The sequence below is a fragment of the Erinaceus europaeus genome, chromosome 21 (genome assembly GCF_950295315.1).
Source record: "Erinaceus europaeus chromosome 21, mEriEur2.1, whole genome shotgun sequence".
In the NCBI taxonomy this organism is placed as follows: domain Eukaryota; kingdom Metazoa; phylum Chordata; class Mammalia; order Eulipotyphla; family Erinaceidae; genus Erinaceus; species Erinaceus europaeus.
Genome location: NC_080182.1, coordinates 35161265 through 35181960, shown reverse-complemented (window position 1 = coordinate 35181960; position 20696 = coordinate 35161265). Strand labels below are relative to the sequence as shown.

General features: G+C 40.5%; 1 long non-coding RNA gene across 1 annotated transcript in view; it reads right to left on the bottom strand.

The window, feature by feature from the left end:
* Nucleotides 1-2882: 2882 nt before the first annotated feature.
* LOC132535312 (uncharacterized) overlaps nt 2883-20696 on the bottom strand; it is a 64089-nt gene continuing 46275 nt past the window's right edge. The window contains exons 3-4 of the long non-coding RNA XR_009547108.1: nt 5599-5788; nt 2883-3222 (exon numbers count right to left, since the gene is read on the bottom strand). This is a non-coding gene — a long non-coding RNA (uncharacterized LOC132535312). The remainder of the gene's footprint in view (nt 3223-5598; nt 5789-20696) is intronic.

Below are 20696 nucleotides of genomic sequence, written 5' to 3'. Positions count from 1 at the left end.
TATAGTTCAGCTAAGAGATACAGTATACAGTAAACACAATATAGAGATTATAAGAAAATATTTACAAATTATATATCTGATTATTATTTACTGCATTATTTATAGCTGACTTGCATCCAGAATATATAAAGAGTTCTTATAATCCAATAACAGGAAGACAAATCACACACACACACACATACACACATACACACACACACACACACACACACACACACACACACACACACACACACTAGACTTTTCCCCAGAGAAGGAATAGAAATGGCCAAAAAGCATATGAAAAGATGTTCGTCATCATTTGTCATTAGAGAAATATAATTCAAAACCACAGTGAGATATTACTTCACACCCACTAAAGTGACTAGAATCACTCTCTTCCATTAACAGAGAAATTAGAATAACTCAGAAAGCATGATGGTAACAAGTCCAGGAAGGATTTGAGTTCAGAAACAATCCTGCGTTGTCCTAAGGTTAGAAAGACGGTCCTACTGTGAATACCTTATACACTGGGTAGATGTAAGGAAGGTGATAACAAAATACCCTAGGAATTCCACATCATAGTAACTGCTAGACTGCTTGTCTCCTGACTCCATTTTATCTATTGACTGAGGCAAACTAACAGTGAGATTCATTTTCGTTAGCCCATTCATCTGGGAACTGGGAGTTTAGATGTCATATGATGAGTTCTCTTCTGCACGTCTTAGTAGTTGGGAAATATCATGCATGTCCCAGGTCATAGTCAGTCAGGAAATTTTGCATGTGACTTCTTCCCAGAGCCAGACCTAGTTTTGTCGTTGGTTTATACATTTACAGTGAAGGTAGTGGACTTTAATTAGCTTGCTGGTACAGGCCTTTGTGAATTTTCTTTAATGGAGTCTAAGTATGACTTAGACTCCATTGGTAGGTAGTTCTGTGGAAATAGGAAATAGTTGGATTCTGGCAGTATTAACTCTTTAATATTTACACTAACTCTATGAGATAGCTAGTAACACTCCCATTTTCCAGATAAGACAGAGACCACATTATTTTCGAGTTTCTAATGTCGCACAAGGAAGGAATTGGAAAGCTAGGAGTTAAACCCAGGCAATTGTGCAGAATCGGTGCCCTTATGCATCATGCAGTAACACCCTCTGAAAGCTCAACTGCTGTCACTTGTGCCTATCAGTTCTGACACCTGAACATGTGGGGATATTTTTTAAGCATATAGGCCATAGCTGCATGCCAGAATTCTCTTCCTTAGAATAATGCTCTGAGGGCTGGGTCTAACAACTTTGTACTCACATTGAAATTATTTGTTTTCCTGAAACGTGATCCAGCAACAACACTAAACTAGACAAGAAAAATTTATTTGAGGTCCAAACCATGAACATCAAAGCGCAAAACCCAAGGCTGACATGGATGGCATCGCTTCACCAATGGAGAAGAAAATACATGGCACAAAGAGAACTCTGACAAGTGTCATTTCTGACCAGAAAATTTCAGTTTAGCAAAAATGTCAAGATAATAAGAAAAAAATCCTTTTCACTATTGAAAGAGTTTGCATTGAACCAGTCAATTACTTTTTAATGTTCTTTTTTTAATATTTATTTATTTATTTTCCCTTTTGTTGCCTTTGTTGTTTTTCATTGTTGTTGTAGTTATTACTGTTGTTGTTATTGATGTCGTCGTTGTTAGATAAGACAGAGAGAAATGGAGAGAGGAGGGGAAGACAGAGAGGGGGAAAGACAGACACCTGCAGACCTGCTTCACCGCCTGTGAAGCGACTCCCCTGAAGATGGGGAGCCTGGGGCTCGAACCGGGATCCTTACACCAGTCCATGCGCTTTGCGCCACATAATCATTGTTCTGATAACACGCCTTCACTGCAATCTTGTTCATTCATGCCGGTGCCAGTCTGGCCCAGCTCCAAATTTTCTATAAATCCAAATTTTTGAATTGGAAGGAAATTGCATATGATTGGTTTCTCTATTACTTTCTACAAACAATGGTCCATCGGGGGAGATCAGTGCATTTCACCAGAACTTACACAAGACTCTATTCTCTTTCCCCTCATCCTCTTTAAATCTCACCCATACTTGATTTGAAAGAGGTATTCCCCTTCCAGTTTTGCTCTGTGCTTCTCCCCTTTGTGACCATGTGAGACTTGCCTCTTCTATAGTTTCTGTGGAACCCTTGTCACCATCACCACACACTCCAGGAAGACATGATGCCTGGAACAGCAGCTGCTTTCCTGTTACAGAGAGGACGCCAGGAGAATTTCAGAATATGAACTCATGCAGAGACCTTGAAGGAGTTCTGTCATCCCTGTCCATCAGGCTTGTTGCTGTATAGCTGTTCAAACACTTTCAAGCTTCAATTCAGTTTTTGTTTTATCTGCAGTAATTCTTAAGGGATCCAGTAACTACCAAATCATCATCTTCTTTTCTTTTTCTTTTACAACATTTGTCTAATTTTTGGCCCAGGGTCAGGTAGGTGAAGGTAGGCATCACCTCCTGTACCTCACCTCCAAGACCCAGTCATATTGAGACTTTACTTCTCTGGAACTTTTCTTGTTCTTTCTCTTACTCCACCCCTCTAATATATGCACACACCCTCAAACACTGTCCTGAATCCAGTAAGAAAGAGAAAAATTGAGTGGGAGGGAGGGAGGGAGAGAGAGAGAGAGGGAGGGAGGGAGAGAGAGAGAGAGAGAGAGAGGGAGGGAGAGAGAGAATGTTTCCTACTTGTGAAACTTCCTTGTGCAGATGTTTCCATGTGGTGAATCCTCAAACCCAGGTCCTCAGTCATGGTAAAGTGTGTGCTCTACCAGTTGAATTATCTTCCATCCACAATATTTATTTATTTTTTAAAACATTTATTTATTCCCTTTTGTTTCCCTTGTTATTTTAGAGAGAAGGAAAGATAGACACCTGCAGACCTGCTTCACTGCCTGTGAAGCGACTCCCCTGCAGGTGGGGAGCTGGGGAGGCTCAAACCGGGATCCTTAAGCAGGTCCTTGCCCTTTGCGCCACCTGCCCCTTACCCGCTGCGCTACCACCCAACTCCCAATATTTATTTAATTTTATGAGAGTAGATAATCATAGCAGGTAAACGGGGTGAACACCACAGCATCACTCATCTCTGGCATATGGTGACACCAAGAATCGAATCTGGGGTCTCAGGCTTTGCAAGTCCTGTTGTATGCAGCTCTAATGCTGACTTAACTTCCTGGTCGTGTGGCCTGTTTATGTGAAGCAATGGCACAAGGTCAGTGTGACAGCATCTTCACACTGATGATGTTCCAACCCCCCATCTTTCATGGAACTCCAGCAAGCTTTCAGTTTTATACAGCACTCATTATACGCTACCTGCTCATTGACTTTCATTACTTGACCCACTGAAATGTTTTCTATGTTCCATGGAAGTTCCAAACATAGTCTATCTTTTCTGTCATGGCATGTATGTTTTAAAGTTTGGGTGGCAAAATGTAAACATCTTGTCTTCTCTTATATATATATATGGCTTAAGACTCGAATATTGCATGTGGTGCTGATCTCTGCTTCTGTGGCATTTTAATAAATTCAGCCCAATTCCTCACTTTCCTTCTGCTCCTTTACTGAGCTATTATTCTTCTATGATTGATGGAAGCACCAAGCAATGTGCTGGCAAATTAGAAAAATTGTATGTGGGTTACCTACCTTGTGATCAAGGAACAAACTTCTGTATACCTGCGGAAGCAATCGTGAGTAGCTTTCCAGAACAGCAGATGTTGCATTTGCCTTCCCTCCTCCTACCCCTCTTTATGAGTTTGAATGAACTTAGGATCTATCTCTGACTCAAGAGAGGAACACACTTAATGTTTCTGTAGAGTTGTTTTTCATCACAAACTAATAAACCACAGACAAAGCTCTCTGTGGAGTCTGTTCAACACATCTATGCTGTCACTGTTTAGAAAATTAAAATGAAAGGGAAGCCTTGGAATCAGTTACACTCCCAGATACATGGCAGCCTATATGATAAGGTTGTCATGTGTGACTGGTAACAGGGTCTGTCTCCCCAGGAATAAAAGCATGATGTGACAGTGTGACAGAAAAATGTCTAGTACCTTGACAATTTTCTTCTTAGAGGCTACAGCTCTGATCTGTCTTCTTTGCATCTTATTGAGAAATGAATTTAAATTCTATCCAGATATGAATATTTCCGAATTGATTTGAACTGAAAAACAGCATTAGGCTTTTTTCTTTCTCCTCCTCCCCCTCCTCCTCCTTCTCCTACTCCTCTCCTTTTTCTTAGGAGATTTGTTAAGTCTTTGTATGTGCATAGAAGCTGTTCTCAGGAGAAACAGAATTCAACCCCGTGAACACAGCATTGAAATTTTATAGTTCACCTGTCCAGGTTTGCTTCAAGAGCTCTGCTGGTCAATTTATTGCTAAAACCTCCCAACAAGATTCAGTACCATCTAATAGCCATTCCAAAATAAACAGGCCCATCTGAAATCCCCCTTAAGATGGTGTATGTGGAAAACTAGAAAGGAATTTGATTGCAAAGAACTGAGCATGACCCTGAGGACAGTGTCAAAAAGTATCGCCAGCCTGAAGACATGAGTGTGATTCCGTATGGCAACAGGGGCAGATGGAAAAGGAAGGGAAGCAGCAAAATTTTCTTGATAAAGGTTCAGAGAGTAATATTTTTTAACAATTTTATGTATTTATTTATTTATTTATTTATGAGAAAGATAGGAGAGAGAGAAAGAACCAGAGATCACTCTGGTACATGTGCAGTGCAGCTGGGGACTGAACTCAGGTCCTCATGCTTGAGAGTCTAGTGCCTTATCCACTGTGCCACCTCCCGGACCACCAGAGAGTAATATTTTAAGACTGCAAACCATAGATAGATTCTCTGTGTTGCAAATACTCAAATCGGATATTGCAACTTGAAATAAAATACAGCAAATATGTAAACAAGTGGGCATGACTGTGTTCCCAGTAAATACTGACAAAAGAATTCACTGGCTAGATTTGGTCAGTGGGTAACCTCTGTACCATCACTTGTCCATGAAGCACAAAGTATTCCTCCATAGACCTTTAGTGGGATGGTCACACCACACTATGGACATGATAACATTTGAGTTTCAACTCTGTCCTGTTTTCACTGTAACATTCTGGGGAAATTATTTAACACCTCCATGCCTCAAGGATGTCCTCAGCAAAACTAGTGACTTATACCTACCATACAGAGTTACTGAGAATAAATAAATGAGTGCTGAGAAGATAGCATAATGGCTATACAAACAAACACTCATGCCTGAGGCTCTGAGGTCCCAAGTTCAGTCCCCTGCACCACCATAAGCTGAAACTGAGCAGTGCTCTGGTAATAAATAAATAAATAAATCTATATAAGCATATAAAAATAAAGAAGTAAAGGAGAAAATTTATATAAGAGAGAGAATGTAAGTACGTATATTCAGATGAGCTTGCTTCTCATCTGATACACTACATTTTGAGTTTGTTGAAGACTGAACAGCTGTTATCTATTGCCATTATTTCTCTCAGTCTCCTTTTTCAAGCCTAGAAAATTGCTCTGCATAAAGCAAGGCACTGCCCTCATTCAAACTTACCTATTTTCTGAGGATCAATCATTCTCTGTTGCAGATGGTAGAAGCCAACACTTGCTAAATGAAACAGAAAAATGCATTTCTTAAAGGAACATATACAAGGCAGGGTAGTCAGGCTGGGGTAGGGCTGGGATTCAGATCATATTTGCAACTCTCCTGTTAGATTTCTACCATGGCTTCTCTGTTCTGAATCCTAAAGAAAGAGAGAGACAGACTGAGAATATGGATCAACCTGCCAGTGCCCATGTTCAGCAGGGAAGCAATTACAGAAGCCAGACCTTCCACCTTCTGCACCCCATAATGACCTCTTATCGTACTGTCTTATCAATATTTCCATTTTATAAATAATAAATAAGTAAATAAAATTAGAACAAAAACTTTTTTAAAAAGAAAGTAATTCCTTACAGTTTCTTTATCTTTTCCTTAGCTTCCTGGAGATTTAAGGTCTTAACTAAAAAATATATCCTCCCAAATTTCATAGAGTGAATCATAATCCTGTGATGAAGCTTGAGGGACGTGATTAGATCATTATAAAAGGTACTGCAGGGAGTTGGGAGGTGGTGCAGCGTGTTAAGCACATGTGGCGCAAAGCACAAGGACCAGCAAAGGATCTGGGTTCGAGCCCCTGGCTCCCCACCTGCAGGGGAGTCGCTTCACAAGTGGTGAAGCAGGTCTGCAGGTGTCTGTCTTTCTCTCCCCCTCTCTGTCTACCCCTCCTCTCTCCATTTCTGTCTGTCCTATCTAACAACAACATCAATAACCACTATAATGTTAAACAACAAGGGCAACAAAAGGTAAAATAAATAAGTAAATAAATAAATAAAGCTTTTTTTAAATAAAAAAAAAGGTACTGCAAATTCCATCCAGGTATCTGTGCAAAGAACACAAAAATACATACCCAAAGAGAGTTATATGCACCTATGTTCATCACAGCGCTATCTATAATAGCCGAAATTTGTAGTTAACCCCATATCAAACGAGATAAATATTTAAGGAAGTTTTGTTATACATATACACAATGAAATGCTACTCAGATATAAGAAATGATAATATACTTTCTTCTTTTTGCTACAACTTTGATGAAACTTGAAGCAAACATGTTAAGTGAAATAAGCCATAAGGAAAAGGAGGAGTACTGGGTGACCTCACTCATATGTGGAGCTAACAAATAAGAGGCATACCGGGTGAAGGCTTAATTTGCTAATGTTCTATTAATTTGCTAATGCTCTATTTAATTTGTTAGTGCTCTATTTAATTTGCTAGTGCTCTATTTAATTTGCTAATGCTCTATTACAGCTCATCCAAGGACTCTAAGGTTTGGGGGAGGGGCTTAGTGGTGGCACACCTGGTAGAGAACACACATTACAGTGTGCAAAGACACAAGTTCAAGCCCCAAGTGGCCACCTGCAGTGGAGGAAGTGGCGCAATCAGTAAAACAGTGCTGCAGGTCTCTCTCTCTCCCTTTACATGCCCATTTCTTCTCAATTTCTCTCTGTCTCTATGCAAAATAAATAAATACACAAAAACATTTAAGAGCGGTAAGGAAGGAGTAGACAGGGAGTTGAAGACTCAGTGCCATGTGCTGGAGGAAGATGACAAGTTGGTGAAGGCTGTGCTGTGCGACCTACCCTGGGGAGATGAGGACACCAGCAGCAATGATAGACACACACATTATTTCCCTCAATAAAGTGATGTATGAAAAAGAAAGTGCCCTGAGAGCTCTCCATCCTCTTTCCACTATTTGAGGGCACCATTAGAAGACAACAGTCTGCAGCCCAAAAGAGGGTTCTCACTACAACCTGACTATGTTGTAACCATGGTTAAGGTCGGGACATCTACCTATACTCTGGCTTCTTCTTCTTCTAGCGTTTTCCCTTCTTCCATAGCCAGTCAACAGCGTCAGGTTGAGCCTGATGTAAAGTTTCGAGACCTCCTTTGAATCTGGAGAGGTGGCAGTCGTTGACTATGTGGGTCATAGTCTGTCTGTAGCCGCAGGGGCAGTTCGGGTCGTCTCTGGCTTCCCAGCGATGGAACATAGCGGCGCACCGGCATTGAGGAGGGCCCAATCATAACGTGCTAGGTCAGAGCCGGGTTGACGCTTGCAGGGGTCTGTGATGAGGTGTTTGTTCTTGACCTCAGCTGACTGCCAACTCTGTTTCCAAGAGTCTGGAACAGAGAAGTTCAGTGTAGGCGTAGGGGACCAGATTGGGTGACAAGACGTCAAGCGTTGGACAGGGTGGGCGAAGATATCCGCGTATATTGGCAGGTCTGGTCGAGCGTAGACGTGGGAAGTGAACTTAGATGATGCCCCATCCCGACGAATATCTGGCGGGGCGATGTTGCTAAGAACTGGCAGCCATGGAACCGGGGTGGAACGGATGGTTCCAGAAATGATCCTCATGGAGGAATATAATTTGGAATCGACCAAGTGGACATGGGGGCTACGAAACCATACTGGGGCACAGTATCCTGCAGTGGAATAGCATAATGCCAGAGATGATGATCGTAGTGTGGAAGCGCTCGCACCCCATGAGGAGCTGGCCAGTCTTGCAATGATGTTATTCCTCGCGCCCACCTTTGCTGCAGTTTTTATGAGATGTTTGTGAAATGACAGAGTGCGATCGAGAGTAACGCCGAGATAGACTGGCTGGGCTTCATGCCGGATTCTCGTATCGCCAAGCTGCACATTAAGCTCACGCGAGGCCGAGGCATGGTGTAGATGGAAAACAGATGATACCGTTTTTGCAGTGCTAGGGATTAGTCACCATTTTTTACAGTAATCAGATATCAGAGACATGTCTTTCGTGAGTGTTTCCTCGAGGATGTCGAACTTGGATGCCTGAGTTGCACAGCAGATGTCATCGGCGTAGATGAACTTCCTTGAAGAAGTTTCTGGGAGGTCATTGATGTAAATATTAAATAGCGTAGGAGCCAGAACAGAGCCTTGGGGGAGGCCACTTGAGACAAGTCTCCATCTGCTAGACTTGTCACCCAGATGTACCCGGAATCTTCTGTTTTGGAGAAGAAACGATATAGTGTTGGCCACCCATGGAGGCAGGCATCTTGAGATCTTGACTAGGAGACCACGGTGCCAGACCGTGTCATAGGCTGCTGTGAGATCAACAAAGACAGCACCCGTCTTTAAATTCTTCTGGAATCCATTTTCAATGTAAGTTGAGAGGGCCAGGGCTTGTTCTCAGGTAGATCTTCCTGGGCGGAAACCAGCTTGGGCGGGTGATAGGAATTTCTCTGTAAGAGGAGAAATACGTGACAGAAGCAGCCTCTCAAGGAGTTTGTAACACACGGAGAGGAGAGAAATTGGTCTATAGCTGGCGGCCAGTGTTGGGTCTGGCTAAAAGGAGGCAAAGAAAGGATGTTAACCTGGTTCTGTTTATATTCTTTATCCAGAGGGATAAAGAATAGGAAAGCTATCAAGGAAGGGAATGGGCTACAGAGTTCTGGTTGTGGGAATTGTGTAGAGTTGTACCCCTCTTATTCTATGGTTTTGTCAGTGTTTCCTTTTTATAAATAAAATAAACTAAAATAAATCCAGGTAACAAATGAGCTATCTCCTGGCCCATGGACATTTTCTTTTGTTTTTAAAAAGGATTGTTTATTTAGTTATCTTTAAACAACTTCTTTTTTAATATATATATATATATATATATATATATATATTTGGTTATTTATTATTGGATAGAGACAGAGATAAATTAGGAGAAGAGGGGAAGATAGAGAAAGAAAGAGACAGAGAGACACCTGCAGTCCTATTTTACCACTCATATGCAGGTGGAGACCAGGGGTCGAACCTGGGTCCTTGCACATTGTAATGTGTGTGCTTAACCAGGTGCTTAACCAACTACCCCTGGCCACTACAAAGGATTTTTTTTTAAGAGACAGAGAGAAAGAGGCCAAAGCGCCACTTACTGCTGGCATGTGAAATGCCAGAGTTTGAGCATGTGGGATTGATTCACTGCTGACGTATCTCCTCACCCCTGCACTCAGTCTCAGGTTTATTTCTCAGCAAAGCCCTTCTTAATTGCTGGAATACAATTTTTCAGACTTATCAAGGATTTTAAGATGTCTACAATAACTTATTCTCATGTTCCTTTTGTGTGTGTGTGTGTTTTGTATTTGTTTTTTTGTTTGTGTTTTATTTCTTTATTGGGGAATTAATGTTTTACATTCAACATTAAATACAATAGTTTGTACATGCATAACATTTCCCAGTTTTCCATATAACAATACAACCTCCACTAGGTCCTCTGTCATCCTTCTTGGATCTGTAGTCTCCCCACCCACCCACCCCAGAGTCTTTTACTTTGGTGCAATATATATTCTCATGTTCTATTCCTTATTAAAGAATTGTAAGGCCCTTTTGTGAAAATATAATGTCTTTATATAAAGTCTGTTCCTATGATGAAAATACTAATAGAAGGAAACAGTCAGCTATTATTTAGGCAAATCAGACATACCTAAAGAAACTGGGCATTGAAATTCTGAAAGACAATAAGGAAAATTGCTTTGAAGTTGTAGGGTGAGAGTAGAGCTCTCTACTCTGGAGGACGAGATATGGGGAGCAAATGAGAAGTGCTGTAAATCACTGGGTAATCAAAGCCAAAGCTATTCCTCATGGCCCCGCAGAAAGCAATCAGAAGAAAAGCCAGGTCAACTCTGAGAAAGCTCAAAGCTGTCAAGTCTTGAAACTGAAGAGTCTCATCCCAATATTTCTGGTGGCACTCAGTGTGTATAAAAAAGTCTGCTGTTCTTATCTGGGAATTGGGAGGAGGGGGCCTCTTGTTGGATGTTCTTGTGTAAGGAGGAAGATAATGTGGACAGGTTGTTTTTTTCTTTTCTTTTCTCCGCTGCATTCTGCAAATTGAATTGTGGTGATAAAGATCATGCAATTGTGCTGAAGTACTGAACTCTTTATGAAATAATAGCCCAAGTGTAAAACTCTAATCTTGTTTCTCTGTCGGAAAAGGGAAGGAGTTGCTTCTTAAGGTTATTACCTTACAGTGAAGGTAGGAAGATGGAGTCTTTTTAGCTTTCTATCCTATGGTTATAGTCTGGTGAAACAGATCCAGCTAGACAACTATTTATTACTTTTTAATATTTTCTTTTAATTATATATATGGAAAGATACAGAGAAAGACCAGAACACTGCTTAGATCTGCCTTATGGGAGTGATGGGAATTGAACCTGGGACCTTGAAGCCTCAGGCATGAGAGTCTTTTGCATAACCATTATGCTATCTACCCAGCCTTTAATTTTTTTTTTAAAGATCTAGTGTGTTTTTAGCACACAAGTGCTTTGTACTTTGTACTTTTTACTGCTTTGACATAGATTCATTTACTTCACACCTATTCACTGAGAGTCTGCCTGCTCATGAAAGGGACTACCCTGGCATTTTACATGCATATAAAATCACCTCCATCTGAACTATTAAGATTTACAGAAGAAAAAAATAGTAATAATATATTGTGTCCCCATCACAAACAAGTCAGTGGACTAAGTAAAGATTTACTCCATATTTATGTTCATCTCTAAGTACTTGGCAAATCTAGGGGATGCATATGTGTCTATCTGTGCACGTCTATTTCATTAGACATATTTATATGTTTGTGTATGCATATAATATGTAAATATATGTTCATAAATGTCTAAGTAAAATATATCCTATAAAAGCAAATAAATTATAATTAACCTTATGTAGAACACATGATTATGTATACAATTTGTTTTGTTTGTCCTAAATCAGAATTTTTCCATGTGAATAGTCTTTCAAGAATATTCAACTATTATCAAAGCATAAACCTCGCACTGTACTCCGTATTTTCTCTCCTTTGTCTCTACAAGAACTGTTCACACAATATCTCACAGTTTTTAGATATAGCACACAGCCATTGAAATGTCAAAGCAAATGCATAAATTTGACTATGAGAGCAAAAGAAGATGAATAAATAAATGTAGCCTCTCCTATAAAGTGAGAAAAACAAAGCCTCTGCATACATTCATTTATGCATACATGAGTAAAAATCTAATTTCATTATTGTAAAATAAGAAAGTGGTGAGATTTATATAACTGCTTACTTTTTCATATTTAAATCAGTATTGCCAGAGGGGCCATGCAGAAAGCATGCTGACCTTCAAAGGGCAGAAAGATAAACCAATAAGCAGAAGACTTCACCAATGTGTCCCTAAGTCTCACCCTTCCCAGAGCCCCGCCCCACTGGGGAAAGAGAGAGACAGGCTCAGAGTATGGATCTACCTGTCAACGCCAATGTCCAGTAGAGAAGCAATTACAGAAGCCAGACCTTCCACCTTCTTTACTCCATAATGATCCTGGGTCCATACTCCCAGAGGGATAAAAAAATAGAGAAACTTCCTATGTACAATGGAGGGAAGGGGATATGGAACTCTGGTGTGAACTATATCCCTCTTAACCCACAATCTTGTCAATAATTATTAAATTGCTAATAAAAAATGTAGATTAAAATAGAAATGAAGAAAGGGTAAGGAATTATCTGGCTGTGAGGATGAAAGGTAGCAAGACAACAGAGTCCAATGCCCTCCCAAAAAAGGACTTGAAATATATTTTTTTCAAAACTTGGAGTCAAGCTTCTTTGAGAACTCCTGAAAGTTGTTGATGTTAATATGGGGAATCCTGAATAAACATATCTATTAGACCTGAATTGTATCATTGTCATGAACTACAAAGAAGATTATGGACTAGTAAGAGTAAATGGGAATTCCTACAGTGGTTTCCAGTAGCTGGACTGACTACAGGTTTTTTCTTGCTTGCTAGTAATACCAATAATTCCTCTCCAAATGCCAAAGCTGAGTTCTTCTTAGCCCTTTTTTATGGAACAAAGAGTTGGTAGACCATCAAATATTCTTCAATGGGTCAGGCAAAAACTAATAAAGTCATGGGCCCTTCGGAATATACCTAAAATAGACCTACTAACTTTTTCCAAAACTAAGACCACAAATCTTAATCTACAGTATACTAGCCTTTAGGTTCATGATTAGTCAACTATTTGTATGGCTTTATATGTTAACTCTTTTTCAGCCACCAGGTTCCAGATGCTACCATGATGCCAACCGGACTCCCCTGGGCAGAAGACCCCACCTAGAGCTCCTCTTCCTCAGAGCCCTGCCCCACTAGGGAAAGAGAGAGGCTGGGAATATGGATCGACCTGCCAGTGCCAATGTTCAGCAAGGAAGCAATTACAGAAGCCAGACCTTCCATCTTCTGCACCCCATAATGACCCTGGGTCCATACTTCCACGGAGTTAAGGAATAGGAAATCTGGGTGTCGGGTGGTAGCGCAGCAGGTTAAGCGCACATGGCGTGAAGCACAAGGTCTGGCCTAAGGATCCCAGTTCAAGCCCCCGGCTCCCCACCTGCAGGGGGGGTCCCTTCACAGGCAGTGAAGCAGGTCTGCAGGTGTCTATCTTTCTCTCCCCCTCTCTGTCTTCCCCTCCTCTCTCCATTTCTCTCTGTCCTATCCAAGACATCAATAACAACCATAATAATAACTACAACAACAATAAAACAACAAGGGCAACAAAAGGGGGAAAAAATAGCCTCCAGGAGCAGAGGATTCATGGTGCAGGCACCAAACCCCAGCAATAAACCTGGAGGCAAAAAAAAAAAAAAAAAAAAGAATAGTAGCATTGAGCAGGGGTAGATAGCATAGTGGGTTATGCAAAGAGACTCTCATGCCTGAGGCTCCAAAGTCCCAAATTCAATCCCCTGCACCACCATAAACCAAAGCTGAAGAGTGCTCTGGTTAGAAAAAAAAAAAAAAAGGAAATCTATCAGGGGAGGGGATGGGGTACGGAGCTCTGGTGGTGGGAATTGTACTCCTATGGTTTTTGTCAGTGTTTCCATTTTATAAATAAATTAATTTAAAAAGTTTCTGTGACAAGAGATGTCAAATAAGTTAACAAGTCATATTGATTACATTATGGTGGCATTTCTCTCTGTTGTGATTGTTAGTTTAATTTTATTAGTAATTTTTATTGAATTTTAAAAATTTAAGATAGCAGGGGTATAATTCTGCTACATTTCCACCACCAGAGCTTGTATCCCCACCCCCTGCATTGGCAGATACAATAGTTCTCCCAAGGTCACAGATATAAATTGGCTATTATTTCTATAACTATCTCTCTATATTTATATATATTTGCCCATCTTATTTCCTTGGTCTCATCTTCTCTTCCTTTCAAAGTCACATCTGCACCTATTACTACTTCTGAATGTCCTTCCTTTTTCCCTCTTCTCTCTCCAGGTCCTGATAGAGTTGGAGTCCAGAGCCCTCTGTTCATTTCCCCTTATCATTTCTCCCCTGCTGGGAATATGGACCAAATTTTTTTTGGGGATGAAGAAGAAGGGAGTTTTGGCATCTGTAACTGCTTCTCTGCTGGACATGGGTGTTTGCAGATTAAGCCATACCCCAACTTATTTCTATCTTTCCGTAGTGAGGTAGGGCTCTGGAGAGGTTTAATTCCAGGACAAACTGGTGAGGTTGTCTGCCCAGGAAAGTTAGGATGGAATCATAGTAGCATCTGCAAATTGGTGGCTGAAAAGTTGATATAAAGCAAGACAAAACAATATAGTTAAGCAATAAACAGGAACCAAAAAGTAGGGATATAGCAGATGAGAATATGGATCTTAGGGTGGAAAGAAGTGAGGAAGTCTATTTTAGGTATATTCCTAAGAGCCTATGACTTTTGTAGTTTTTGCTTGAGTTTGATAGCTAACACGGAATTAGACAAAAATATTGTCTAAGAACATGGGGTCAGAGTTGAGAATAGGGCTAGAAAGTTGAATTAGAGCACAGAGTACCTCTATTTAGAATGTCAACCATGATTTCTCCAAGGTTAGATGGGAATGTCTTCACATCATGATTCTGGACAAATACACACAGGCTTGCAAGGCCTGCATATTCAATGAAAATCTCCCCAAATCATTATTAACTGCAGACATAGAAATGAGTTCTGGAGCTTTTTTCCTTTCTGAGTATAATATTTTTATTTTTATTTTATTGACTTATTTTGCATCCAGGGTTGTTGCTGGGGCTTGTTGCTGGCGCTATAAATCTACTGCTCCTGGCAGCCATTTTTTTCCATTTTATTGTCTATGACAAAGAGAAATTGAGAGGGGAGAGAAGATAGAGAGGAAGAAAGAAAGCCAGACAACTTCACATCTGCTTCTCTACTTGTGAAGTGACCCCCCCCACCCTAGAAAGAGGGGAGCTGGGGGCTAGAGCCTTGTGCAGGTCCTTGAGCTTAGTACTGTGTGTGCTTAACCCAGTATGCTATTGCCTGGCCCCCAGTATAATATTTTTATATACAAACAAATTAAGTACGTTTCTAGATGTTCCTTTTTTGTTATATTCTTCATTTTGCTATTATTATTCTTAAATAAGCAAAGTCCTTTATAGTATGTCTTTTCCTAGTCTTCAAACTCAGATCCATCTTCATCTTAAGTAACCCAGAAACAGCAAAGTGTATGAACATCTTTGTCAGATGCAGCCACATAGAGCCAATAACAAAGATTGCTCTTTTAATGGGCATTTTTTTTCAGTTAAAATATTCCAGCATCAGGGAGATTCTTCTGCTCTTGGCAGACATTATTTTTAATTTCTTTATTGAGGGATTAATGTTTTACATTTGACAGTAAATGCAATACTTTGTACATGCATAACATTTCTCAGTTCTCCACGTAACAATACAACCCCCACTAGGTCCTCTCTCATCCTTTTTGGACCTGTACTTTCCCCCACCCCCCACCCCCCACCCCACCCCAGAGTCTTTTACTTTGCTGCAATACACCAACTCCAGTTCAGGTTCTGCTTGTGTTTTCTCTTCTAATCTTGTTTTTCATATTCTGCCTGAGAGTGAGATCATCCCATATTCATCCTTCTGTTTCTGACTTATTTCTCTTAACATGATTTCTTCAAGCTCCATCCAAGAAGGGCTGAAAACAGTAAAGTCAATGTTTTTAATAGCTGAGTAGTGTTCCATTGTTTATACATCCCGCAACTTACTCACCCACTCATCTGTTGTTGAACACCTGGGTTGCTTCCAGGTTTTGACTATTAAAAATTGTGCTGCTAAGGACATAGGTATACACAAATCTTTTTGGATAGGTGTGTTGGGTTCCTTAGGATATATCCCCAGGAGAGGAATTTCAGGGTCATAGGGGAGGTCCATTTCTAGCTTTCTGAGAGTTCTCCAGACTGCTCCCACAGAAGTTGGACCAATTTACATTCCCACCAGCAATGCAGGAGGATTCCTTTGTCCCCACAACCTCTCCAGCATTTGCTGCTGTTACCTTTTCTGACATATGGCATTCTCACAGGAGTGAAGTGGTATCTCATTATTGTCTTTATTTGCATTTCTCTGACAATCAAAGACTTGGAGCATTTTTTCATGTGTTTCTCAGCCTTTTGGATCTCTTCTATGGTGAATATTCTGTCCATGTCCCGATTTTTGGATAGGGTTATTTACTTTCTTGTTGTTGAGTTTGACAAGCTCTTTATATATTTTGGTTATTAAACTCTTGTCTGGTGTGTGGCATGTGAAGATCTTCTCCCATTCTGTGAGGTGTCTCTTTGTTTGATTATTGGTTTCTTTTGCTATGAAGAAGCTTTTTAATTTGATGTAGTCCCATAGATTTATGCTTGCCTTAGTCTTCTTTATAATTGGATTCCTTATCATGATGAACTGGAACAAGAAGAAGAAAAATAAAAGAAAAAAAAATTTGATCAGGAAAAGAGAGAGAAAGCAACGTCATGGTGCCGTCATCCCACATTAGCACAAGCTGATCTTGGAGGCTTCTTTTTCCTGGCTCTCGAGGGGGAAATGCTTCTCTTCACACATTCACAAATGTTTCTGACAATCTTAGCTCCTACTTCCTCCTGACAATCAAAGTGTTACATTTCCAAATGCCTTCCTAATTTTTTTCCTAACCACCTCCAGAATGTAGTGTAAGCAGGATTCTACCAGAGTTATGTGGCCCAGTGAGGAACATTTGGACTTGGTGTCTTATTAGAAGGAAAAGCATCTTCATCCTGTATTACATGGAGAGACTCTGGTAATTCAAACCAAACACTATAACTTAATGAGAACACTTTCAGTTACTAGGAGAAATTTTAAAATGTTTCCATTTGCTCTAACATTTTTATGATCCATCATTCACTTGCTATACATAATAAGTTATAATGTGGACATATATATATATGTGTGTGTGTGTGTGTGTGTATGTGTGTGTGTGTGTGTATGTACGTAGATATAGACACATATATGTATACTTCAAACTACACATACCATTAAAATGTTTCCAGTAATCACCTTAAAAAAACACTACAAAGGAGGCCAGGATGTGGCACATCTGGTTGAGCATATATGTTACAGCTTAAGGACCAGGGTTCGAGCCCCCAGACCCCGCCTGAAGGGGAAAGCTTTGTGAGTAATGAAGCAGTGTTGCCGGTGTCTATCACCTCCTTCCTTCTCAATTTATGGCTGCCTCTACCAGTAAATAAATATAATAATAAATAAAATAAAGATAATAAAGATAATACCAAAAAAAGAGAGAGAGAATATATCTTTAAAAACACTACAAAGAGATAGATAGAACTAATTGTTTATATTTTAGCCCCATAAACCCAAATATTATTTCAGTAAGCAATGGAATAGGAAATACTAATATATTACACATTTTAATCATTTATTTTATTTTTCTTATATTTGATAGGGCAGAGAGAAGTTGAGATGAGAGTGGTAAATAGAGTGGGAGAGAGGAAGACAGACATCTGCAACACATCCCATTTATAGTTTGTAGGTTCTGAGGCAATTATTCACCATGCTTTCATCAGGAGAACAGTGCAGAAAGGCTCCCACCATACAGCTCCACTGCTAGGCCACCGAAGTGTAGCTCTTCTCCTGAGTTTCCTGGTCAGTTCTTTGTTCCTAGATTTCAGCATAGGGCCTCCCCCCTGCTGCTCCAGCCTCTGAGGGCAATAGCAATGAAGACTCACAGTTTTATTTGGTGAGTCTTAGGGGAGTCCTCTCCTCTCTTCAGCAGTCTTTTTGTTGGTAAAACAGACTGGAGGTGGTGCCTCAACTGGTAAACTGCCAGGCTGTTACCAGCCACTCAGTCTCTCCTTAAGTTCCTCCCTGTCCACAAACCACACGTGTTTGCACTCACTGGTGGTTTGGTGGGTTCCTGAAGTCGTTCCACTCCTGCCTCGGTGCAGTCCCAGGTGGTCTCCTTTAGTATTCCCAGTTGACCTGGGAGAGGAGGGAAGAAACACAGCTGCTGCTGCTCCATAGCCCTGCCCTTCAGCAGACATTTTTGTCTACGAATTAGAAGTGAGAAAAAGAAAATGGATGGAGAGAGAGAGAGAGAGAGAGAGAGAGAGAGAGATCACAGCACAGCAACACCATTTGTGAAAATTCTTTTTGCTTGGTGCTCCCATTGTGGTGACTCAGTGCTTGAACTTGGGTCTTTTCACATGATATAAAGTATGTGCTCTACTGGGTGATATACAAACCTGGCCTCTCTTGTTAAAATACTCCAAATACATTTGGAGAACTTTTTGTCAGAATTCCTCCTTTCTCTCTTCATTTCTTTTTTCCTTTCTTCCTTTCCTTCTTTCTTTCTTTTGGTCTCTTTCTCTTTTTTTAGTTTCTCTATCTCTCTCATTCTTTCTTTCTCTCTTTTTTTACTTTTACCAGAGCGTTGCTTAGCTCTGGTTTGTAGGTGGTATTAGGCATTGTACCTGGGACCTTTAGTGCCTCAGACATGAACGTCTTTTTACATAACCATTATGCTATCTACCCAGACTAAGAAATCTTTCTCAGAAACAACTGTGATTTTTATTTTGGAAGCACCCAAACTGAACAACAAAATTGCTGAAATCTCCAAATTTTTCCATTGACCTTTACCTAGTCTTCCTTAAAACTGTCCATAATTTCCAGATCAAATTGGGACTCCAGACCAAAATCAATTTTTTCATCATGTACTGAATAAAGTTTAAAGTAGCCTCTCAGGTTTGCCTTATCTTGTCTTTTCAATGCCATGTTAAGTGCCCTACCATGTGATGAGTGAGCAAAGGTTTCTTTACGTAGCTTTAAAAAAAAAAAAAACTGAGTGGGAGCTGGATGGTGGCACACCTGGTTGAACACACGTTACAATGCGTAATGACTCGGGTTCAAGCCCCCAGTCCCCACCTGCAAGGGGAAAGCTTTGCAAGTGATGAAGCAGTGCTGCAGGTGTCTCTCTGTCTTTCTCCCTCACCCCTTCCTTCTATATTTCTGGCTGACTCTATCCAATAAATAAAGATAATTTAAAAAAAAAATTTAAAAAACTGAGTTTGGATGTTTTCTTAGTGATATTAATATGAGTTGCACCTTCCACCTTCCAGTTTGATCTTAATGTGATGTTTATAAGAATGTGAAACTTGGACTGGAGGAGGGGTACTGCACCAAAGCAAGGGGCTCTGGGGAAGGAACAGAAGAGGGGATTTGAGTAGGACTGAGTGAGTGTGCTGTAAACCGTTAACCCCCTGGTAAAATTATATAAATAAAGAAAACTAAATTTCTTAAAAGAAAGAAAGAAAAAGAGGGGGCCAGGCAGTGACACACTGGGTTAAGCGCACAGAGTGCAAAGTCCAAAGGGCTGGCTCAAGGATCTCAGTTTGAGCCCTCGGCTCCCCACCTGCAGGAGGATGGCTTCACAAGTGGTAAAGCATGTCTGCAGGTGTCTCTGTCTTTCTCTTCCCCATCTTCCCCATCTCTCTCAATTTCTTTCTGTCCTATCCAATAGCAACAACAGCAACAACAACAATAACAGCAACAACAACAATGGATAAAAGATAGCTGCCAGGAGCAGTGAATTCATAGTGCAGGCAACAAGCCCCAGCAATAACCCTAGAGGCCAAAAAAAAGTTATACTATGTTCAGCCTCACGGGGTGGGAGAGGGGGAGGGGATGGGGGATGGGGTGAGACACAGTCTTTTAGTGGTGGGAATGGTGTTTATGTACACTCTTATCAATTTACAGTCATATAAATCACTATTTAATTAATATGAGAGGGGGAAATTGATTGAATGTCTCAAACTTTTTAAATCCCAGACTGAGTCTTTTTAATACATAGGCTGAGTCTTTGATATAGTGACTCTCTTAAAAGCTTGGACCAGGGAGAACAGAAGCAACCGGTGGCACAGCTATATATAAATAATGTCAAAGGACATAAATTATGGTGATGTGTATGATACAGCAAATCCTAACAAAGGGATTTTTCAAAGTTAACCCAATTGCCAAATAATGCAATTGTAGCAATAACTATCTATTGTCTTCTTAAACCCTAAGACAGCTGGAACCTCCCGCTTCCTCTTTAGAGCCAATATTTCCCCCCGTCCTGGAACCTCTAAGGTGGGACTCACTTTCCTACATGCTTCTCTCAATTCATACCAAATAATATTGCGTCCGACTATCTCAACCTAATCAATGCAACAAGTACCACCTCAGCATGCTTCACTTCACACTGTGTCCAGAGACGTCAGGCTTGAAATGTCAACACTTAACCCTCATTACTCACTGAGACCTTTCCTTTCATAGTAGTCTCAAATTCCATTCTTAACAAAAACCCAAAACCTAGATAGACCAGGTCCCGTAAGATAGAGCATATGTTCACATGTATCCATAAATTAGGGCAAAATATATACCTGAAAGCAAAAATACACAATAGTCTGTAGTGAGTATAAAGTTCATAATGAAATAGTGTCTACTTAGACTTGGATACCCTTCTCACCTACTTTCTATTACAGTTCTCTCACTCACTCCAAAGTTAACCTCATCAAAGCAAGGATACAAAAGCTGAATAAGGGCGAGAGACTGGCACACTTTAACAATGACTCTCTAGTCACTGTCAGGCCACCCCATCAGTTGGGGCCCTAGTCGGGGAGTCCTGAGATTCTCAAACAGACATGATGGGCCTAGACCTTGAATAAATATCTCTCTCCATTGTTACCGGTCATTCCTATCAGGAACAACACAATAGACCCCTTTGTGGGCCCCATAGGACCT